Raw genomic sequence first — 25730 nt, 5'->3', positions numbered from 1 at the left:
ATTGGCAAGTCATGTTACAGCTGTATAGAACCTTAGTTAGGCCACACTTGGACTATAGTGTTCAATTCTGGTCGCCACACTACCAGAAGGATGTGGAGGCTTTAGAGAGGGTGCAGAAGAGATTTACCAGAATGTTGCATGGTATGGAGGGCATTAGCTATGAGGAGCGGTTGAATAAACTCGGGTTGTTCTCACTGGAACGAAGGAGGTTGAGGGGCAACTTGATAGAGGTCTACAAAATTATGAGGGGCATAGACAGAGTGGATAGTCAGAGGCTTTTCCCCAGGGTAGAGGGGTCAATTACTAGGGGGCATAGGTTTAAGGTGTGAGGGGCAGGGTTTAGAGTAGATGTACGAGACAAGTTTTTTACACAGAGGGTAGTGGGTGCCTGGAACTCGCTACCGGAGGAGGTGGTGTAAGCAGGGACAATAGTGACATTTAAGGGGCATCTTGACAAATACATGAATAGGATGGGAATAGAGGGATACGGACCCAGGAAGTGTAGAAGATTGTAGTTTAGTCGGGCAGCATGGTCGGCACGGGCTTGGAGGGCTGAAGGGCCTGTTCCTGTGCTGTACATTTCTTTGTTCTTTGTTCTTTGTTCTTTGTAATGTGTTATGGTGTTTTTAAACCAATTACCTCATCTGGGAGGAAACCAGAGGAAACCCTTGCAGACACAGGGAGAAAGTGCAAACTCCACACAGGCATTCATCCAAGGCCGGAATTAAACCAGGATCCCTAGTGCTGTGAGGCAGTAGTGCTAGCCACTATGCCTCCCTGCCGCCTGCAAATTCCACACAGGCATTCACCCAAGGCTGGAATTAAACCAGGATCCCTGGCACTGTGAGGCAACAGTGCTAGCCACTATGCCACCCTGCCGCCTTCAATGTGCTTCACTGCTAAGAAGTACTAATGAAGTATAGTTATTGTTAAGCAAACATATTTGAAACTTCGGAGTGCTGAGAAATGTCATATTGGACTCCACACCATCCCAATGTTTGGCGAAGGCTCACTCTGAAAATCATGGTGCTGTCTTCCTGGCAACCATTCCCAACTAAACTTGAAACAAATGCTGGGGAGGTGCTTAAAAGGAGTGCCCCACTTATGGCAGAGATCAAGTTTTATTGGGGCCTTCCGGTTCCACCAAAGGCAAACCTCCACCCTCCCGCGGTGGGTTCTCCAGTGGTGGAATGGGCGAGCCACACAAAACGCAGTCGACATCTGCGGGAATGGAAAGTAGCCAATGGTAAACCACCTACGTCATCTGACAACCGGCTGCGGGGGGGAGGGGGAGGCGAGGGGAGGGGAAGTCCAGCCCCTTAACTCTGTTTTTCTTTTCACAGATGCTGCCAGGTTTGCTGGGGTTTTCCAGAACGTCTTGCTTTTGTTCCAGATCACCAGCATTTGCAGTAATTAGCTTTTATTTGAATGTTCCCTGTTCTATGCCTGTCGTCTTAAGCAATTGACACAACAGAAAATCAGAGTGATTCCGCAGCTGACATACCTCCCACGGTCATAAACCATTACAAGTAGTTCACATGCACGTTAAACCAGCTGAATATGGATGTGATATCACCAACAATACACGGGGTCCCACTGCACAAAACAAAGCCTCATATTACACAGAGGCCAAGTGAAGGAAACATTTGGTGAATATTTCATCACAATTAGAATAATGTAACAGAATTGTAACTGAGCAGAAGCGACTTATGCAAATTGTTCCCAGTTTTTATTTTCCCACTAGACATTCCAATAATATAAAGAACCGCACCTTTACACAAAGATCAATCAAAACAAGACCATAGAAATGAGGAGCGAGTGTAGTTCATCAGCTCCTTGAGTCTGCACCATGCTTCAACAAAGCCATGGCTGACCTCCAACCTCCCATCTACTCATGCCATACCTCCATGATCACCAAATCACAGCGAATGGAGTTTTCTATCAATTATTGGAGATGAAAACCCTGGAATTGTTTCAGAAAGCAAGAGCTGTTGGATTAAGGAGGAATATGGAGTCAGTCTGGATGGGTGAACTCCATACAACTCCACTAGCTGCTGAAGTTAAGAGACACAGAGATGTCTGCAACTATGTCAAAGAGATGGAGGATAGGCAAGTCAATGAAACACCAGCAAAGCAGAACAGGCTGCAGAGGCCTAGAAACTTCAAAGCAGGTTGTCAGCAAGGATGTGGACCCCCTCCCCAGCATGGTGCCCTGAAGGATTGTCCTCCACCCCAGGCTCTACCCCAATGCTTTCCTCCTCATCTCAGAAATGGCAGCTTCAGGAGGAGTGCTGAGGTCCCTGAACAATGGGGTGGGATGAGGTGACTGGGCAGGTCTATCTCCTGAGCTCACACGTGATGGTAGAGGCAGTGAAAGGGTGGGCAGGGTGCCACAGAGCAATCTGATTTGGTTCTGTTGTAAGCCCACAGTCAGAGAATCTACTGAGAGATGGGGAGAAAACTGAAGGGAGCAAAGAGAAATGAAAGTGTGATAAGATCTGATAGTTTATTGCACTGTGTGGCTTTATAGATTTTCTGGTTTGCATTCTAGCTGATTATGAGAAAACAAAGGGTACACCCAGCGTGCTGTCCAGCTATGTACTAGTGCTATGTTAAAATACCCACTGCACTCCCAATCCTCGTCACATTAAGGAGCCAGGTATCTCACGATGAGGGAATCATTCCCCCAGTCATTCTTCCACTAACAGCACAAACCTGCCATTGGCCACTTCAGACTGAAAGAAGGGAGGAACAAAGATTTGCAGTTATATGGTGCGCTGTATTGTATTTTTTTTAGATATTTGATTTCCCCCAGAGCCAAACAGAGATGGCAATAGTTTCTAAGTGTGCAAGAAGTTTATTCGCAAGGTGTTCTACAATGCTTTAAAACATCTGCACCACGCTTTAACTCTTAGCTTCTTGGGTATCTTAACGTAACTCTGAGTCAATCCCCAGGCTTAACCAATCAAGCATAGATCAGTAACCAGACTCATGAAATCAAAAACAGAACAATTAAACCATTGAACATTACACCGTGCATGGTTGCAGGATGTCCCAAAGAGTGGTATCAGTTAGAATAAGCATTGACTAGCCAGTCCAACTCCGTCCAGTTAACATGAATGGAAAGATGCTGTGGATAGAGAGTGTGGACAGAATTCTCCAGCCCTTTCTCCCGGTGGAACCTTCAGGTCATGCTGAAGTCAAACGCTGCCGCATGTTCCCTGATGGTGGCACGGGCAAGGAATGCAAATCTCCATCAAGCTAACGGGGTAGTTTAGCACAGGGATAAAGAGCAGGCTTTGAAAGCAGACCAAGGCAGGACAGCAGCATGGTTCAATTCCCGTACCAGCCTCCCCGAACAGGCGCCGCGACTAGGGGCTTTTCACAGTAACTTCATTCGAAGCCTACTTGTGACAAGAAGCGATTTTCATTTCATTTTTCATCAACTTTGGTGGGACTGAATGATCCAGCCGGAGGTCATTGGTGAGAACCCTCTGCCTTGGGAAAACCCACCGCAGTGGGGTGTGGCGGGGGGGGGCGGGGAGCGGGGTTGCTGCAGGGGCTTGACTAGATAATTCCTCCTGTTGTATTTTACACTATTTAAAACAATGATTGAATTGTGGAAATTTTATTTATTGTGTCAACATTTAGTTAGTCCACAGTAGGATTGGTCCTGCTATTTTGCTAATTTCTAAGTCTTTGCAATTTGATGGAGGGGATTTTCCATCGGCCGATGCCGAAATTGGGAAACGCGATTGGGTGGAGAATCAGTTTTGATGTCAAAATCGTTGGGGGTGCTGATTTCACGCCAAATCACAATTCCCGGGTGCCTCGACAGCGGCATCAATGTGTTCCACTCCGTACGTACAATAAACACCTTTGGCATATCATTAACGGGCCTGACATGTATTCTCTGGAGCCTCCGCGATCTCCCGCCTCTACTGGATGGAATTCCTGACGGTGCAGTTCACTTGTGCTTTTAAAAATCGTGAAACTGGCGGCGTGACTGATGAGGGGGAGAGAGGAGGTAGGACACGGAGAGGAGCGGCATTGAGCTGTTGGTCCTGACACTGGCAGGACTGGCTGAGGTGGGGGTGGGGGACCTGCCAGGGCTAGGAGGGGAGTGACGGGTGGAAAGGCCGTGGGCTGGGGTGACTCCTCATGGGACAGGGACGGTGCCCAGGCACAGACCGCCATTGCTGCGGCCTGCAAGGCAGCCATCTTGCTGCACACCGCACTGACCACCCACTTTGGTCCCTGGTTCTGCAGAGTGCCACCGGCCATATGGGTGCAACCCAGCCCCTACACCTCCACCCTCCACCCCCACATCCCACGCTCCACTATACCAACGTACCACACCCTCCCCAAACCTGCCAGCAGCTACCAGTGGGGCATCACGCAGCCCACCCAGGACAACGCCCACAGCAGCTCCTACAAGGGGGTGTTGGATGGGGGCAATGGAGTGTATCACTGGCAAGAGCATGCCAGCCAACGGTACCCCTGGCAGTAGGAACAGGTGCCAGAGACAGAGGCCCCACAGTGCCGGGCATGGACGGGTCCAGGGGTGCGGGGATGGGGGGGGGGGGTGGGGAGAGTCTGCAGTTCCAATCAGGGCCGTGTAGCCCATTGGACCTGGTTGGGCACGGGGGTACGCACCATGCTAACATGTTGGCTTTTCACCCCTTGTAGACAATGGATATTGGAATTCAACCAGCAATGGTGGCCTTCCTCCTTGTCACTGCAGCTCTGGGGGAAGCCCTGCGCCTGTATGAGCTGGATCTGCTCGAAGATGAGGAAGTTGCAACAGTGGAGCGGACAGCAGCAGAGCACACAGCAGTGAAACAAGAGGCAGCCAGTGAGCACCGAGAGCCGGCCGCCCAAAAGGCTGAGGAGGAGGAGGTGCAAAGGAGGGGCCGCTTGAGGCCTCGTGTGTACCAGCAGCGCATGTCATTCGAGGACCTACCACACCGGGCATGCTGTCGAAGACTCTGGCTGAGCAGAGAGACAGTGAGACATATCTGCCACATGATGGCACACCTGGCATCACAGGGGAATCGGGAGGACACTCGCTCCCGGTGGCCATGGAGCACAGGGAGTGGATATCTCCGTCTGGAACTGCTCCGCATCACCCATTCACTGTGCCACCACCTTCTGGGTCTGTGCCACATTAGCCAATGAATGCGCCGTCTCCCTCTAGGACTGGGCTACCTCCCTCTGCGCCTGTGCCATGTTGGCCAGTGCCTGGGCAATGCCGCCTGACATTCCCAGTCATGGCCTGCTGTGAGTGGGCCACGCCCAGGAGCGCCGCTGCAATGTCCAGGTGGCTCTGGCACTTGGCTGCCTGTGAGAGGGCACCACCTGCACAGAATGCCCCAGGCCTTGGACGTGCTGATCCATAGCCGAAACCGTCGCCCCAAGGCCTCCACCATGGACGCCACCCGTGCGATGTTGGCATGGTTGGCATGCATGGCTGGCCCCACCTCCTGCTCCTGCATGTGGTGGGACTCCTGCAGCTGCACCTGCTGGTGCTGGATACTCGCCGACAACTCCTCATGTAGTCCCTGGCTCTGTGGCTGCATCTCCACGATTGATGAGACTGTCTGTACCAGGACTCCGAAACCCGTCTTGATGGCAGTTAGTTCCTGGGTCCCTCTGACCGTCCGCCCCCTCGGCTGTTCCGACCTCCACCTGACGTACCAGAGCATTTGTGTGGTGAGCACTAGAGAGTGTCCCAGGAGCCTCTTCACTGAAGTGCCCAACCAACATGAGTGTCTCTGGGATGATGGAGGGTATTGGAGACAGCTGTATTGGGAATCGGAGTCACGATCGGACTTGAGCTCCGGGATGTGCTGGGTTTCGGGCATGTGGGTCACCCCCGTGTCGGTATCATCTTCGCTGCTCAGCATCCGGGGCTCTGGCTCTGGCTGGGGGCGGGGGACACCAGAAGGGCCCTCCCTATCACCAGCAGATCCTACACGACACAAGACAAGATGCATGATTAGACTGTGGGCCGGGGGATAGTGGGAGTGGTGGGGGTTATGTGAGGGTGAGGGAAGTGTGAGGGTGGTATGGGGGTGAAGGAGATGTGAGGGTGGCGTGGGAGTGAGCGTGTGGGGGTGAGGATGGTGTTAACGCATGTGTCAGGGGGAACCGTAACTCTGCGGGGCCTCAGTTCCTCGCCCGAGGCCGATCCCCACCCCGCTGACTGGCTTTTCCTCCGGCCTGAAGAGCATGTCCAAGGTCCACTGCTCTGCCGTGGTGAGGGGTGAGGGGCCACATGTCCGGCGGTCCCCCTCCAGTCTTCTTCAGCTCCTTGTGGTTATGAATGCTTTCTCCTTGGGGGATGGGGGTGGGACAGGAAACGCACAGTGCTGGACAGTCCGACGCATGCAGCCCAGGCGGCGGCTGGTTCGGCTTCCCTCCAGGTGGGGGTGGGGGGTTGGGGTGGGGAGGGGGTTGGTGCCAGGGGCACTATGCAGCCTACTTACCTTGGCTGCCCAGAGGAGGCTATGCAGTTTTGTACGGCAATGCAGGCCAGTCCGGATGGTGATGCTGGTGCCACTGACCGCCTCTGCCTCCTATGCCCAGGCATGGTGAACAACCTCCTTTGGGCCGGGTACAAGATGGTCCACCTCTCCTCTATGGTGTGCTGGAGGGTCTCAAGCCTGGCATCAGTGAATGGTGGAGCTGCTCTCCGCACTGCCATCTTGTTGGCTGGGATGGTGTGTGTGGGGAGTGAAGTGTGTATATGCAATTGCAGCTGTTCAGCCTCCTGAGTGTCAAGCACGAATGCGGATAGTTGCGGATCGATTGTGTTCCACGTGGTGCCGGTTCTAGCCCCTTAACAGTCACTGAATTGGTCCAGGTGCGGCACCAGCTTTGCTGGTGTGGAAGTTCACAAATCCTGCACCGGCATCAACACTTAGGGCGGGATTCTCTGCTTGCCGATGCCGAAATCGTCATCAGCGATTAGGTGGAGAATCCATTTTTATATTCGAATCAGGAGCGGCGCCACTTTTCAGATGCTCCGCCCCCTCAAAAACAGCATCACGCATTGTGCGCCATTGCAAGAGCATTGGCGCGTCATCGGAAGGCCCTCTGCCGATGCTCCGCCCCCGAAGGGCCGAGTTCCCGACAGCGCGGAACACTTATCCTTTTATTTTTCGCGAACCCGGTATGGTGGCTGCAGACTGTGTCCAGCCCTGCCACAGTCAGGGGGAACCATGCCTCTGTTTGGGTGGGCTACGGCGGGTGCTGGGGGGACTAATGTGGGGTGGCAAGGGGTTTTCCAGGGGGTCACTATCTTGCAGGCAGGTCCATGCGCAGCCAGTGCCATGGCAATGTCCCTGCTAGACTGCCAGTGCGAGCCAGGCACCCTGGCATGCTGGCAATGCCAAGATGCCCAGGGGAGCACCAGGGTGCCACCCTGCCCAGTGCCCAATGACCCGGGAGCCTCAGCTCCCAGGTGAGACCCCAGCGAGGTGCTATCGTGACTGATTCATGACTTTGTGAATGAGTATCAAACAGCGCCCAGTTGAGGACTCACTGGCTGAAGATGGTGAATCCCAGGTCCCGGGTTAATTGGGCGAGTGCATATTTAAATCAGCCTCATGGATCAATTAGATCCAGCGAGATCCAGATCCAGATCGTGATGCGTCGCGAGATTACATCGAATCTTGCGAGATGTTTTGAACATTGCGAACCTCATGCAGGCCTCTCGTGAGATTCAACAGCCTCGTCTCAACACCAAGTTGGGTGCGACTAGACCATTAAATCATGCCCTACGTTGTTGAACTATGTGTCAAACTTTAGGGGGAGATTAGGGCTGGTGAGTTGGCTAGAAAGCATCTAAAATTGTCCCAGCATGTGATGAAACAAGAGTTGGATAAGAAATCAAAAACTCAGAGCTTTGCTAGTGGGGAGAAAATATTAGTGTTATTACCAGTGGTAGGTGGACCATTAACAGCAAGATTTAGTGGGCCTTATCAAATTGAAAGGAAATTGAGTGAGTTGAATTATTTGATAAGAACGCCGGATAGAAGGAAAACTAACAGAGTATCTCATGTTAATATGTCAAAAATGATTTTGATCAGGAAGGAAAGCAGGAGGAGTTATTGTTGTAACTCAGGGAGAGAAGATAAATCCAGATGGTTCCAAATTTGAAATTCCTCCATTTAAATTGGACAATGAGGAAGTAACAAAACAATTTGGATAAATTACTGAGTTATCATCCAGAGGAAAGTCACAGTGACCTGAAAGAGTTATTACAATCATATAGAGCTGCATGTGGAACACACTAGGAAGTACAAAGGTGATTATACATGAAGTAGCTGTAAGAAATTCTATTCTAATTAAACAATATCCATATCGACTGAATCCAATAAAATTGGCACAGGTTGAAAAAGAGTTTGAAAGCATTCTTAAGAATGATATCATTGAAGTGAGTTGCAGTGATTGGAGTTCACCTTTCGTGATGGTGCCAAAACCAGAGGAACACAACAATTGTGTGTTGACTATAGGAAAGATGTGGAGATGCCAGCGTTGGACTGGGGTGAGCACAGTATGAAGTCTTACAACACCAGGTTAAAGTCCAACAGGTTTGTTTCAAACACTAGCTTTCGGAGCACTGCTCCTTCCTCAGACGAATGAAGAGGTATGAAGAAAACAATACAGGGAAATCTATTGTCAACTTGTCGGACTTCAACCAGACGAAATCGAAGTCCTCAGCAGAGGGCTCAATTTCTGCACCACCACCAAAATGGACCCCATCAGTCTCGCGGAAAACACGGAGGAATTCATCAGGCGAATGAGGCTCCGGGAATTCTTCCACAGACCCCAAGAGGCCGACAGCGAACCCAAGGAACTACCAATGAACCGGGACAGCAGACCGAGAGATCTGCGGTGCGGCAACCAAAGAGGAACGAGTCGAATTGGACCCCTCCGGAAGGCCGCTGCCCTAGACTTGACAAAAATTGCTGGCTTTGAAAGCAGACCAAGGCAGGCCAGCAGCACGGTTCAATTCCCGTAACAGCCTCCACGAACAGGCGCCGGAATGTGGCGACTAGGGGCTTTTCACAGGAACTTCACTTGAAGCCTACTTGTGACAATAAGCGATTTTCATTTAATTTCATGTATGCTCAAGCCGTCAGGAGTCGCGTCAATGCCAGATACATCAGTCGCATTCACAAGACAGCCCCGAACGTCACCCAAGCACAACACAATGCCATCCGCGCTCTCAAGACCAACCCCAGCATCGTCATCAAACCAGCAGACTAAGGAGGGGCCACCATCATACTGAATAGAACAGACTACTGCAAAGAAGTATACCGACAACTCAACAACCAGGAACACTACAGACAGTTACCCGCAGATCCAACCAAGGAACACATCCGCCAACTCAACAGACCAATCAAGACCTTGGATCCAGACCTTCAGAGCACCTTACGTGCTCTCATCCCACGTACTCCCCGCATTGGAGATCTCTACTGCCTCCCGAAAATACCCAAGACCAACACACCAGGCCACCCTATCATTTCAGGCAATGGGACCCTGTGTGAGAACCTCTCTGGCTACATCGAGGGCATCTTGAAACCCATTGTACAAGGTACGCCCGGCTTCTGTCGCGACACGACGGACTTCCTACAGAAACTCAGCACCCATGGACCAGTTGAACCAGGAACATTCCTTGTCACAATAGACGTCTCGGCACTCTACACCAGCATCCCCCATGACGACGGCATTGCTGCAACAGCCTCAGTACTCAACACCAACAACTGCCAATCTCCAGACGCAATTCTGCAACTCATCCGCTTCATTCTGGATCACAACGTCTTCACCTTCGACAACAAGTTCTTCATCCAGATGCACGGAACAGCCATGGGGACCAAATTCACACCTCAATATGCCAACATCTTCATGCACAAATTTGAACAAGACCTCCTCACCACACAGGACCTTCAACCGATGTTATACACCAGATACATCGATGACATTTTTTTCCTTTGGACCCACGGCGAAGAATCACTGAAACGACTACACGATGACATCAATAAGTTCCATCCCACCATCAGACTCACCATCGACTACTCTCCAAAATCAGTTGCATTCTTGGACACACTCATCTCCATCAAGGACGGTCACCTCAGCACTTCACTTTACCGCAAGCCCACGGATAATCTCACGATGCTCCACTTCTCCAGCTTCCACCCTAAACACATTAAAGAAGTCATCCCGTATGGACAAGCCCTCCGTATACACAGGATCTGCTCAGACGAGGAGGAGCATAACAGACATCTACAGATGCTGAAAGATGCCCTTGTACGAACGGGATATGGCACTCGACTCATCAATCGACAGTTCCAACGCGCCACAGCAAAGAAAACGCACCGATCTCCTCAGAAGACAAACACGGGACACAACCGACAGAATACCCTTCATCGTCCAGTACTTTCCCGGAGTGGAGAAACTGACATCTTCTTCGCAGCCTTCAACACGTCATTGATGAAGATGAACATCTTGCCAAGGTAATCCCCACAACCCCACTACTTGCCTTCAAACAACCACGCAACCTCAAACAAACCATTGTTTGCAGCAAACTACCCAGCCTTCAGAACAGCGACCACGACACCACACAACCCTGCCATGGCAATCTCTGCAAAACGTGCCAGACCATCGACATGGATACCACCATTACATGTGAGAACACCACCCACCAGGTACGTGGTACATACTCGTGTGACTCGGCCAACGTTGTCTACCTCATACGCTGCAGGAAAGGATGTCCCGAAGCGTGGCACATTGGCGAGACCATGCATGGGGCAACAAATGAATGGACATCGTGCAACAATCACCAGGCAGGAATGTTCCCTTCCAGTCGGGGAACACTTCAGCAGTCAAGAGCATTCAGCCTCTGATCTCCGGGTAAGCGTTCTCCAAGGCGGCCTTCAGGACGCGCGACAACGCAGATTCGCCGAGCAGAAACTGATAGCCAAGTTCCGCACACATGAGTGCGGCCTCAACCGGGACCTGGGATTCATGTCGCATTACATTCATCCCCCACCATCTGGCCTGGGCTTGTGAAATCCTACCAACTGTCCTGGCTTGAGACAATTCACACTTCGTTAACCTGGGGTTACCCCTATCTCTGGATCTGTAAACACTTAGAACATAGAACATTACAGCGCAGTACAGGCCCTTCGGCCCTCGATGTTGCGCCGACCTGTGAAACCACTCTAAAGCCCATCTACACTATTCCCTTATTGTCCATATGTCTATCCAATGACCATTTGAATGTCCTTAGTGTTGGCGAGTCCACTACTGTTGCAGGCAGGGCATTCCATGCCCTTACTACTCTCTGAGTAAAGAACCTACCTCTGACATCTGTCTTATATCTATCTCCCCTCAATTTAAAGGTATGACCCCTCTTGCTATACATCACCATCCGAGGAAAAAGGCTCTCACTGTCCACCCTATCCAATCCTCTGATCATCTTGTATGCCTCAATTAAGTCACCTCTTAACCTTCTTCTCTCTAACAAAAACAGCCTCAAGTCCCTCAGCCTTTCCTCATAAGATCTTCCCTCCATACCAGGCAACATTCTGGTAAATCTCCTCTGCACCCTTTCCAATGCTTCCACATCCTTCCTATAATGCGGCGACCAGAATTGCATGCAATACTCCAAATGCGGCCGCACCAGAGTGTTGTATCGCTGCAGCATGACCTCATGGCTCCTAAACTTAATCCCTCTACCAATAAAAGCTAACACACCGTACGCCTTCTTAACAACCCTCTCAACCTGGGTGGCAACTTTCAGGGATCGATGTACATGGACACTGAGATCTCTCTGCTCATCCACACTGCCAAGAATCTTACCATTAGCCCAGTACTCAGTCTTCCTGTTATTCCTTCCAAAATGAATCACCTCACACTTTTCTGCATTAAACTCCATTTGCCACCTCTCAGCCCAGCGCTGCAGCTTAGCTATGTCCCTCTTTAACTTGTAACATCCTTCCGCACTGTCCATAACTCCACCGACTTTAGTGTCATCTTCAAATTTACTCACCCATCCTTCTACGCCCTCCTCCAGGTCATTTATAAAAATGACAAACAGCAGTGGCCCCAAAACAAATCCTTGTGGTACACCACTAGTAACTGGACTCCAGTCTGAACATTTCCCTTCAACCACCACCCTTTGTCTTCTTCCAGCTAGCCAATTTCTGATTCAAACTGCTAAATCACCCTGAATCCCATGCCTCCGTATTTTCTGCAGTAGCCTACCATGGGAAACCTTATCAAACACTTCATTGAAATCCTTATACACCACATCAACTGCTTTACCCTCATCCACCTGTTTAGTCACCTTCTCAAAGAACTCTATAAGGTTTGTGAGGCACGACCTACCCTTCACAAAACCATGTTGACTATCTCTAATCAAATTATTCCCTTCCAGATGATTATACATCCTATCTCTTATAAACCTTTCCAAGATTTTTCCCACAACAGAAGTAAGGCTCACTGGTCGATAGTTACCGGGGTTATCTCTACTCCCCTTCTTGAACAAGGGGACATTTGCTATCCTCCAGTCTTCTGGCACTATTCCTGTAGACAAAGGTGACTTAAAGATCAAGGCCAAAGGCTCAGCAATCTCCCCCCTAGCTTCCCAGAGAATCCTAGGATAAATCCCATCCGGCCCAGGTGACTTATCTATTTTTACACTTTCCAGAATTGCTAACACCTCCTCCGTATGAACCTCAAGCCCTTCTAGTCTAGTAGCCTGAATCTCAGTATTCTCCTCAACAGCATTGTCTTTTTCCTGTGTGAATACTGACGAAAAATATTCATTTAGCACCTCTCCTAGCTCCTCGGACTCCAAGCACAACTTCCCACTACTGTCCTTGACTGGCCCTACTCTTACCCTAGTCATTCTTTTATTCCTGACATATCTATATAAAGCTTTAGGGTTATCCTTGATCCTACCTGCCAAAGACTTCTCATGTCCACTCCTGGCTCTTCTTAGCTCTCTCTTTAGGTCCTTCCTAACTAACTTGTAACTCTCGAGCGCCCTAACTGAACCTTCATGTCTCATCTTTACATAAGTCTCCTTCTTCCTCTTGACAAGTGTTTTGACTGCTTTAGTAAACCACAGTTCCCTCACTCGACCACTTCCTCCCTGCCTGACAGGTACATACTTATCAAGGACACGCAGTAGCTGTTCCTTGAACAAGCTCCACATTTCCATTGTGCCCATCCCCTGCAGTTTTCCTCTCCATCCGATGTATCCTAAGTCTTGCCTCATTGCATCATAATTGCTTTTCCCCCAGATATAACTCTTGCCCTACGGTATATACCTATCCCTTTCCATCACTAAAGTAAACGTAATCGAATTGTGGTCACTATCACCAAAGTGCTCACCTACCTTCAAATCTAACACCTGGCCTGGTTCATTACACAGTACCAAATCCAATATGGCCTCGCCTCTCGTTGGCCTATCTACATACTGTGTCAGGAAACACTCCTGCACACATTGGTCAAAAACAGACCTATCTAATGTACTCGAACTATAGCGTTTCCAGTCAATATTTGGAAAGTTAAAGTCCCCCATAACAACTACCCTGTTGCTTTCGCTCCTATCCAGAATCATCTTTGCAATCCTGTCCTCTACATCGCTGGAACTTTTCGGAGGCCTATAAAAAACCCCTAACAGGGTGACCTCTCCTTTCCTGTTTCTAACCTCAGCCCATACTACCTCAGTAGACGAGTCCTCATCAAACGTCCTTTCTGCCACTGTAATAATGTCCTTGACTAACAATGCCACCCCTCCCCCTCTTTTACCATCTTCCCTGAGCTTACTGAAATATCTAAATCCTGGCACCTGCAACAACCATTCCTGTCCCTGCTCTATCCATGTCTCTGAAATGGCCACAACATCGAAGTCCCAGGTACCAACCCATGCCGCAGGTTCACCCACCTTATTCCGGATGCTCCTCGCATTGAAGAAGACACAATTTAAACCACCTTCCTGCCTGCCGGTACACTCCTGCAACTTTGAAACCCGACTCATGACCTCACGACTCTCAACCTCCTGTATACTGGAGCTATAATTCAGGTTCCCAAGCCGCTGCTGAACTAGTTTAAACCCTCCCGAAGAGCATTATCAAATTTCCCCTCCAGAATATTGGTACCCCTCTGGTCCAGGTGCAGACCATCCCGTTTGTAGAGGTCCCACCGACCCCAGAATGAGCCCCAATTATCCAGAAATCTGAAACCCTCCCTCCTGCTCCAATTAACTGCAAATGCTCGCATTCTAAGCATTGTCTTGCATCTTTGAATTTGTCTCTATATACATTTCTGGAACATATCTCTTCATTCATCTGAGGAAGGAGCAGTGCTCCGAAAGCTCGTGTTTGAAACAAACCTGTTGGACTTTAACCTGGTGTTGTAAGACTTCTTATTGGACTATAGGAAAGTCAGTGCAATTATGAAGTCAGATTTGTATCCTATTCCTCACTTGGAAGACTGTTTGATAAAGCGAGGGGAGTCCAACGTGTTTCTTCGAAGTCTTTTTATTCAGCAACAGTATTGATCACACATAGGGCCCAGTTACATTTCACCAGGTCCTCGCTCCTTTTTAGCTGGCTCTATAGCTGCCGGCCTTTTATACGAGTGCTGAGTTAACTCAGTCCAATGAGCACGGGGAAACAATTACCCCTAGCTGGATGAGTCCTGTGCAGGTTATTTCAGACTGGATTGAACAGGTGGGACAAGCAAATTTAATTGCCAAATTTGACTTACTTCAAGGAAAACCTTTATCAGACAGGACAAAGGAAGTTTTCACTTTTGTTACGCCAAATGGTCTGTAGCTGTTTAAAGTAATGCCATTTGGAGTGAAGAATGTGCCAGCAACATTCCAAAGACTAACCAACAAGGTCATTTCTGGACTTGTGCAGTATACATAGACGATCTGGTGGTGTTCAGTCAAATGTGGAAGGAGCATGTTGAACATTTGAAGGAATTGTACAATCGATTACAAGAGGTTGGCTTGATGGTAACCTTAACTAAAGGTGAATTTGTGAAACCCCAAGTCATGTTCTTAGGTCATACCATTGGACATGGTCAAACCGCCCCACGGAACGTGAAAACGAAAGCTATTAGACAATTCCCAATACTGTCAACAAGAAAAGATGTTTTGAGATTTCTGGGTAAGAGTGGTTTTTACAGAAAATCCATGCCAAATTTTAATTATGTGGTTGCTCCACTAACTGCCCTTTTCAAAATACGTAGGAAATTTCAGTGGACATCAGAATGTCAGCAGGCAATTTGATAATCTGAAAACTGTTTTAACCACAGCACCAGTATTGGCGATGCCGAATTATGACAAGCAACTTAAAGTGGCCATTGATGGGTGTGATGTGGGTGTTGGTGCTGTACTGTTCCAAGGAGCCGACAAAGGTATAGAAAGACTTGTTGGTTATCTTTCCAGAAACTAAATGTTCATCAAAAGAAGTAATGTACCCTCAAGAAGGAGACATTGAGTTTGGTGTTGGCGTTACAGCATTTTGAAATTTATGTTGCTAACAATTCATCAGGGACAATTATTAGTACAGACCATAATTCATTGAAGTTTCTGGGGACGTTTTAAGATCAAAATGCAAAACTGTTTGGACTGTTTATTGCTGTAACCATTAAACTTGAAAATTAACATGTAGCAGGAAGAGAAAACATGATTGCGTATACTTTATCACAACTTTGAGATGTGAGAAGAATGGAATGTTCAAAGTTGGGAAAGAAAGGCTGAAATATACTACACTGATGTTTAAATTTACATGCATGAATATGATGAGATATGTATCTTATAGTGTAATAGTAATAATAATAATCGCTTATTGTCACAAGTAGGCTTCAATGAAGTTACTGTGAAAAGCCCCTCGTCGCCACATTCTGGCGCCTGTTCGGGGAGGCCGGTACGGGAATTGAACCCGCACTGCTGGCCTTGTTCTGCATTACAAGCCAGCTGTTTAGCCCACTGTGCTAAACCAGCCCCGTAGTGTTTAGTAATTTGTTCATTTGTTTAAAGAAGGAGCTGAAATGAATGTTAAAATTGTTAGATTTTATATTTGTTTTTTTTTAAATTTAGAGTATCCAATTCATTTTTTCAATTAAGGGGCAATTTAGCATGGCTAATCCACCTATCATGCACATCTTTCGGGTTGTGGGGGCTAAATCCACGCAAATACGGGGAGAATGTACAAATTCCACACAGACAGTGACCCAGAGCCAGGATCGAACCTGTGACCTCAGCGCCGTAAGGCAACCGTGCTAACCACTTGCGCCACCGTGCTGTCCATATTTTATATTTGTTACAGCAATGTTATTAAAAAGCCTAGTTTAAGATAGCACAGTGGTTAGCACAGTTGCTTCACAGCGCCAGGGTCCCAGGTTCGATTCCCGCTACGGTCACTGTCTGTGTGGAGTCTGCACGTTCTTCCTATGTCTGTCTGGCTTTCCTGCGGGTGCTCCGGTTTCCTCCCACAAGTCCCGAAAGACGTGCTGTTAGATGAATTGGACATTCTGAATTCTCCCTCTGTGTACCCAATCAGGCGCCAGAGTGTGCTGACTGGGGATTTTCACAGTAACTTAATTTCAGTGTTAATGTAAGCCTTCTTGTGACACTAATAAAGATTATTATAAAATACAGGTAGTATGTCAGCTAAAGCTGTGATTAAGGGGTTGTAAAAGTAAGGTATCCATTGTTTTTAATCATTTACTTGTCTACAGATAGATGCCCAATGGAACATTGTTTTGATATTGGAGGATCTCTAGGGTGTAGATAATTTATGAGGGATAATTTATGATTCCTGGACAAACAGGTCACAGGACATCTTAATAGAAAGAAAACTTATGATGTAATTAAGGAGAAGAGCCAGGTCCGTCTGTAGTTTGCATTTTGCCAAAGGATTTTAATCTGACAAAACAGATTTTCAGCTGAAAGGTTCTCTACAAGGTCTTTGCACAGGGAAAAGCAAGTAAAGCTGATTGCCAATTTAATTTATAAGTGGTTGTTGAAGTATATTGGTTTGCTTAATTGGAATATTTTTAGTTGTGGGGAGGAAGTTAAAGCTTTTCCTTTTATTAAGAAGTAGTTTTGACTATTAACTGTCGGGCTATTGTGATTAATTTTGTGTTTATATTTAAGATTGTTTTAACACATATAATACCTATTGGTCAGTGTTAACACTCCTGTGGAGAAGTATCCTTTCCTCGATGTTTTAGAAATGACAAATTGTTGGGTTCTCATCCGGGATCCTAATGAGGGTGGGGGAAGAATATGCAGAGGGTGTCGGGAGGGGGATGGTGAAACTACGAATGGACTTGATAACAGGCACCAAACATTTAACGGTAAATGTGGAGACTTCCAGAATAGGGAAATGTATTGAAGGTTGACATGAGAATTTCATTATTGAATCTGAACATGATTAAATCAAGCCATTTTAATATCTTTTAATTATTTCCACAGGGTGTGGGTGTCGCTGGCTAGGCCAGCATTTATTGCTCATCCCTAATTGCCCTTGAGAAGGTGGTAGTGAGCTGACTTGTTGAACCGCTGCAGTCATGTGGTGTAGGTACATACATAGTGCTGTTAGGGAGGGAGGTCCAGAATTTTGACGCAACAACTGTGAAGGAACGGCGATATATTTTCAAGTCGGGATGGTGTGTGGTTTGGAGGGGAAATTCCAGGCGGTGATGTTCCCATGCATTTGCTGCCCTTGTCCTTCTAGGAGGTAGATGTCACATGTTTGGAAGGTGCTATCGAAGGAACAATACAGCTAATCATGTCTTACTTCTTTGTGTTGTTTGGATGCCTCAATGTTAACGTCGCTCTCTCATAAAGAGTGTTCAGGGTGCTAATAATTCTGAGGCAGTGCAAATTATTACAGCATTCTCACTCACAATAGCTGATTAAAATGACATAGGGAGGGGAAATTAATATAAAATATTAATAAATACCCCCCAAAATACTCAAATCCCTTTCAAAATAATATTAATCGTGTGATATAACTAGAATTTGTCATGGCCAGCCATGTACTCTGATTTATACTGCCCTTCAGGGCTCTGATCATAACTCAAGGCTGACTTCATCACTCGTTAGCTATCCGGTCTCCTTTACTTGTGGAAATATAAATCACATCTTGCAGTGGGTCATGACATCTCCACTGTATACTAACCCACTATGTTGTTTCTTTAGTGCTCAGTATCAATATTTTCATTCATGTATAACTATTAGGCGGACATTGCTGCTAAGTATATTAGGTTACATGAAACCAGACTGTCAGCCCGTGGTATAATTGAGAGGAAACTACAGATTATGGAGAGTTTATTTACTAAACTTGTAAAAGAAAAATGATATTTCATTATCAACTGCAGAGCCACAACCCCCCTCAATGTGAACACCACCCTCCCCCCCTCCATTCCGTCTCTCTCAAGCCCCTGGGATCAGGTAATCTAGCTCACAGCAGGGATTAAGGATGAAATTTGGCTGGCCCTGTATAATTCTGTGGCACATCCTCATATGCAGTTACTCAATGAACCTAACAAGAAGTTTCTAAACACTGCTCACCCTTCACCACTGCAGTGTTGGAAAATAGCCAGTGTTCTGTATTCTCTCGCTGCAATCAGAGGGCCTACCCCTGCTCTGCCCGTGACAATGTATATAGCCATATGCAGGCCGTTTTGTCAGCCACGCCTCAGTGAGTAGCCTATTGGAGGCCAAAGTTGTGGGTTCAAGTCCCACGGTGGGGCTTCAGCAGAAAAATCTAGGTTAACATTTCGGTGCATTACCGATGGTTGATGTCCTGTCAGGGGTGCCACCTTTAAGCTGAGATGTTAAACTGAGGCCCAGGTGGACACTATTGATCCTATATGGCCATCAAGGAAGATGAGAGGAATTCTCCCCAATGTCCTGACCAATGTTCCCTGTCATCTATGCGGCCACTCTGCAACCTGAAAGTTCCCATACACAAATTGGCCCCTTATGGTCATCACACATGGGTGGCCATGTAAAAATGTTAAAGGGTCCATATATAAACTAATCACCTGCACACTCCAAAACAGAATTACAGGGTACATTAATCATGGGCAATATTTATCCCTCAATTAACAGTACAAAAACACATAACTTGGTCACTATCACATTGGCTCTCGTGGGACCTTGCTGTGTTGAAAATAGCTACTTACATTATTACAACACTTCAAGAATTCATCGTTGGCTGTCAAACGATTTGGGATGTCCTGTGGCCATTAAACGTGTTACAGAAATACAAGTTCACGGATGCAAGGACTCCTTTTTTCCCCCAAAAAAAGGCTTTTCAGTTGACTCTTTGCAAAGGAAAATTGCTCAGATATTCTTGTTCATTGCGAGATATAGTGGTCAAAGAAATCTGACCAGACAAAGAGAGAAAATCTCCCTGCCTGCACTGGCTTGCTTTGTTAGTCTGTAAACCTATTACCATTAGAGGAATGATTGAATTTACAGTGACAATGGTAATACCACACTCAAAGCCTCAAGTGACCAGGCTACAAGGTAGTCCCCACCAGAAAAAAAAAACTGGTGTATTTCAAAGTAGTCCACTTGTTGTTCAGGAAGGAATGCACCACAAGAGAATTGAAAAGGCCAACAAAAATGTTAATTAGTTTTAACGGTGTATGTATATTTTAAGCGGTCAATGTTTAAACTAAAGATACAAATCTAAATGTCAGTCAGACACTTCTGCCAAAATAAATCATCATTCCATGAAGATAAAACCATTTCACTGAGTGGTTTTAAACAAATGCGAGGAAGATTCAGATTAAACATGCACTGGCCTGAGGTGGGTTTACCAAAGTTCCCCTTGGTTGCATCAAAAACCACAACAGCAACTTACATTTATACTGTACGTTTTTAAAAATGTTTCCAATTAAGGGGCAATTTAGCGTGGCCAATCCACCTTCACTGCACATCTTTGGGTTGTGGGGGTGAGACCCATGCAGACATGGGGAGAATGTGCAAACTCCACACGGACAGTGACCCAGAGCCGGGATCAAACCCGGGTCCTCGGATGATAGAGCCACACAAGGAAATATTAGGCCAGGTGACCAAATCCTGGTAAGGGAAATACATTTTGAGAAGCTGAAGGAGAGAATTCGGAGTGGGATTCGAGAGCTGAGGCTTTAGGCATCTGAAGACATGGCTGCCAACGGTGCAACAATTGAAACTGGGGACATGCAAGAGCCAGAATTAGAGTATTATAGAGATCTTGGAGGTTTGTGGAGCTGGAGGAGTTTACAGAGATAGGGAGAGAAGTGGATGTAGAGGGGTTTGAAAACATGGATGATTATTTTAGGATCATGGCTTCGCCAAACTGGGAGTTAATGTAGGTCAGCGAGCACAAGGATGACAGACGCAGAGGACTAGGTTTGGGTTTGTACACAGATAGCAGAATCATTGATGACCTCAAGTTTACTGAGGGCAGAATGTGGGCAACCAGGAGTGAAATGAAATAGTCAAGTCTAAAAGTAACAAAGGCATGGTTGAGGAATGAGCAGAGACAGGGGCCAAGTCAGGAGATGTTATGAGATAGAAAATGGTGGTCTTAGTGGTGGTGTGAATACGTGTTTGGAAGTTTATCCCTGAGTTGAATATGACACGGGCCGGGATTCTCTGACCCTGTGGCGGGTTGGAGAATCCCTGGGGGGAGGCACAAATTCCGCCCCGACGTCGGCTTCCCTATTCTCCGGCGCCATTTTTCGGGGGCCGGCGGGATTCCTGCCACGCCGGTCAGGGGCCGTTGACAGTGGCCCCTCCGGTGATTCTCTGGGCCGAGATGGGCCGTCATGTTTTGACCAGTCCCGCCGGCATGAATTACTCACCTCACACACGCCAGGACCTGGCAGGTAAGTGTGTTGGGACCTGTCCTGGGGGGAGCGATCGGGGCCTACCGATCTGCAGGTGGGCTGGTTCCGTGGGGGCCTTCTTTTTTCCGCACCGGGCGCCTGGAGGGCTCCGCCATATTGCCCGGGGGCCGGTGCGGAGAAGGGAGCCCCCACGCATAAGTGGAAATTGGTTGGCCGTTCCACGCATGCGCGAACCCGCGGCGGCCTTTCGGCGCCGACTGGAGCTGCGGGAACCACTCCGGCATCAACCTAGCCCCCGAGAAAGTGGAGAATTCCTCACTTTCGGGGGCCGTTGATGCTGGAGTGGTTCACGCCGGTTTTCATGCCGGCGTGGGGACATAGCCCCATTATTGCAGAGTCTTGCCCTGTGACTCTGAACAGTCTGTTTCAATTTCAGACAGTTGCCAAGGACAGTGAGGGTGTCAAGGGCAAGGAAATGGAGTTTGTGGCAGGAACTGAAGACAATGGCTTCAGGCTTCTGGATAATTAAATGGAGGAAATTTCTGTCCTGACTGTTGAACCGTGTGTGTGTGTGTGTTTGTGTCGTTTGCATTGTGCCTTCTCTCTTTTACACACAATGCTTGAAATTATTACATTTTTTCATAGAATCGTTGAATGCTATAACACAGAAGGAGGCCATTCAGCCCACTGTCCTTGTGCCATTTCCCTCTGCTCCTTTCCCCACAGATCTTCAAAATTCACCCCTTTATGAATCTATCCAATTCCATTTTGAAAGATGTCACTGAATCAGCTTTCAGGAAACTGCAGGCCTGTCAGTCTAACTTCTGTGATGAGGAAACTATTGGAAGCAATTCTGAGAGACAGAATGAATCTGCATTTGGAGGGGCAGGGATTAACAAAGAGCAGTCAACATGGTTTTGTTAAGGAGAGGTTATTTCCCACCAATTTGATTGAATTTTTCGAAAAGGTGACCAGGTGGGTAGATAAGGGCAATACATCTGATATCGTCTACTTGGATTTCAGCAAGGCCTTTGATAATGTCTCACATGGGAGACTGATAGCGAAGGTAAGAGCCCATGGGATTCAAGGAAATTTGGCATATTTGACCCAGAATTGGCAGAGTGGCAGGAAGCAGAGGGTGATGGTCGAGGGGGTGATTTTCTGACTAGAAGCCCGTGTCCAGTGGGATTAGTGCTGGGGCTCTTACTGTTTGTGATTTATATAAATGATTTTGACATGAATGTAGGAGGGTTGATCAGTAAGTTTGCGGATGACATGAAAATTGGTGGGGTGGTAAATAGTGAGGAGGAAAGCCTTTGATTGCAGGAGGAGAGAGATGGGCTGATCAGTGGCAAATGGAATTCAATTTGGATAAGTCTGAGGTGATGCACTTGGGCAGGACAAACGAGGCAAGGAATACATGTTTAATGGCAAGACCCTGGGAAGCACTGAGGATCAGCAGGACCCTTGGTGTCCAAGTACACCGATCCCTTATGTTGTAGGGCAGGTGGATAAAGTGGTTAAGAATGCATATGGTATACTTGCGTTTATTCGAGGTTAAGAGCAGCGAGGTTAATCAGGAGCTGTATAAAACATTGGTTAGGTTACAGCGAGAATATTGTGTGAAGTTCTGGAGTCCACATTACAGGAGAGATGTGATAGCATTTGAAAGGGTGCAGAAGAGATTTACCAGGATGTTGCGTGGGCAGGAAAATTTTAGCTATGAAGAGAGATTGAATAGACTGGGTTGTTTTCCTTGAAGCAGAGGAGACTGAGGGGGGCATGATTGAAATCCTATCTGGCTGTATCACAGCTTGGTATGGCAACTGCTCAGCCCAAGACCGTAAGAAACTACAGAGATTGTGAACACAGCCCAGTCCATCACACGAACACGCCTTCATCCATTAACTTTGTCTACACCCCCCGCTGCCTTGGGAAAGCGGGCAACATAATCAGAGATCCCTCCCATTCGGGTTATTCTCTTTTCCACCCACTTCCATCGGGCAGAAGATACAAAGGTTTGTGAACATGCACCAATAGACTCAGAAACAGCTTCTTCCCCACTGTTACCAGACCCCTGAATGGTCCTCTTATGAACAACAACAAAGAACAAAGAAATGTACAGCACAGGAACAGGCCCTGCGGCCCTCCAAGCCCGTGCCGACCATGCTGCCCGACTAAACTACAATCTTCTACACTTCCTGGGTCCGTATCCCTCTATTCCCATCCTATTCATGTATTTGTCAAGATGCCCCTTAAATGTCACTATCGTCCCTGCTTCCACCACCTCCTCCGGTAGCGAGTTCCAGGCACCCACTACCCTCTGCGTAGAAAACTTGCCTCGTACATCTACTCTAAACCTTGCCCCTCGCACCTTAAACCTATGCCCCCTAGTAATTGACCCCTCTACCCCGGGGAAAAGCCTCTGACTATCCACTCTGTCTATGCCCCTCATAATTTTGTAGACCTCTATCAGGTCGCCCCTCAACCTCCTTCGTTCCAGTGAGAACAAACCGAGTTTATTCAACCGCTCCTCATAGCTAATGCCCTCCATACCAGGCAACATTCTGGTAAATCTCTTCTGCACCCTCTCTAAAGCCTCCACATCCTTCTGGTAGTGTGGCGACCAGAATTGAACAGTATACTCCAAGTGTGGCCTGACTAAGGTTCTATACAGCTGCAACATGATTTGCCAATTCTTATACTCAATGCCCCGGCCAATGAAGGCAAGCATGCCGTATGCCTTCTTGACTACCTTCTCCACCTGTGTTGCCCCTTTCAGTGACCTGTGGACCTGTACTCCTAGATCTCTTTGACTTTCAATACTCTTGAGGGTTCTACCATTCACTGTATATTTCCTACCTGCATTAGACCTTCCAAAATGCATTACCTCACATATGTCCGGATTAAACTCCATCTGCCATCTCTCCGCCCAAGTCTCCAAACAATCTAAATCCTGCTGTTTCCTCTGACAGTCCTCATCGCTATCCACAATTCCACCAACCTTTGTGTCGTCTGCAAACTTACTAATCAGACCAGTTACATTTTCCTCCAAATCATTTATATATACTACAAACAGCAAAGGTCCCAGCACTGATCCCTGTGGAACACCACTGGTCACAGCCCTCCAATTAGAAAAGCATCCTTCCATTGCTACTCTCTGCCTTCTATGACCTAGCCAGTTCTGTAGCCACCTTGCCAGCTCACCCCTGATCCCGTGTGACTTCACCTTTTGTACTAGTCTACCATGAGGGACCTTGTCAAAGGCCTTACTGAAGTCCATATAGACAACATCCACTGCCCTACCTGCATCAATCATCTTAGTGACCTCCTCGAAAAACTCTATCAAGTTAGTGAGACACGACCTCCCCTTCACAAAATCATGCTGCCTTTCACTAATACGTCCATTTGCTTCCAAATGGGAGTAGATCTTGTCTCGAAGAATTCTCTCCAGTAATTTCCCTACCACTGAAGTAAGGCTCACCGGCCTGTAGTTCCCTGGATTATCCTTGCTACCCTTCTTAAACAGAGGAACAACATTGGCTATTCTCCAGTCCTCCGGGACATCCCCTGAAGACAGTGAGGATCCAAAGATTGCTGTCAAGTGAAGACAGTGAGGATCCAAAGATTTCTGGACTGATCTTATCTTTCTATGCATCTTCTCTACAGTTGTAGCACTAATAATAATCTTTACTATTGTCACAAGTAGGCTGACATTAACACCGCAATGTGAAAATTCCCTAGTCACCACAGTCCAGCGCCTATTTGGGTACACAGAGGGAGAATTCAGAATGTCCAATTCACCTAACAAGCACGTCTTTTGAGACTTGTGGGAGGAATGTGGAGCACCCGGAGGAACCCCCCGCAGACACAGGAAGAACGTGCAGACTCCGTACAGATAGTGACCCAAGCGGGAATCGAACCCCTGACACTGTGAAGCAACAGTGCTAACCACTGTGCTACCATATGCTTCACCTGCTGTCTATGTCTATATATTTACATTGTGTATTTATCCTATTTCCTATTTTTTTCATGTATGGAACGATCTGCCTGGACTATATCCAGAACAACACTTTTTACTGTACCTTGGTACATGTGACAATAAATCTAAATGTCTAAAATTATGAGGGGCATAGATAGAGTAGACAGGAAGAAATTTTCCCCCTTGTTGGAGGGATCAATGATCAGGGGACATAGATTTAAGGCAAGGGACAGAAGGATTCGAGGGGATGTGAGGAAAAACGCTTTCATCCAGAGGGTGGTGGGAGTTTGGAACTCACTGCCTGAAAGGCTGATGGGGGCAGAGACCCTTGTAACATTTAAGAAGCATTTAGATGTGCACTTGCAATGCCAAGGCTAAATGCTGGAAAATGCGAACAGTTATGTGGTTGTTTTTGACCAGCGCAGATGTGATGGGCTGACGATCCTTTTCTGTGCTGTAGACCGCTATGACTCTATAATACCAGCCAGTATAAGAATAATACTCACATGTCATTATGGCAAATAACTGCCCTCTCTGTCCATTTGTCACTCATGCTGCGTGCCTCTATATGAGTACATGCCTGACAGCAGTAGGCATCACAACCCATTAACTCAGTTTTCATTCCTCAATACCACATAGAACCATAGAATTCCTACAATGCAGTAAGAGACCATTCGGCCCATCAAGTCTGCACTGACCCTCTGAAAGAGCACCCACCTAGGCCCACTCTCCCATCCTATCCCAATAACCACATCCTTGGATGCTAAGGAGTAATTTAGAATGGTCAGTTTACCTAACTTGCACATCTTTGAACTGCGGGAGGAAACCGGAGCACCCGGAGGAAACCCACGGAGGCATAGGG

This window comes from Scyliorhinus torazame, chromosome 1, assembly GCF_047496885.1.
Source record: "Scyliorhinus torazame isolate Kashiwa2021f chromosome 1, sScyTor2.1, whole genome shotgun sequence".
In the NCBI taxonomy this organism is placed as follows: domain Eukaryota; kingdom Metazoa; phylum Chordata; class Chondrichthyes; order Carcharhiniformes; family Scyliorhinidae; genus Scyliorhinus; species Scyliorhinus torazame.
Note: the sequence above shows the minus strand (reverse complement) of the source record.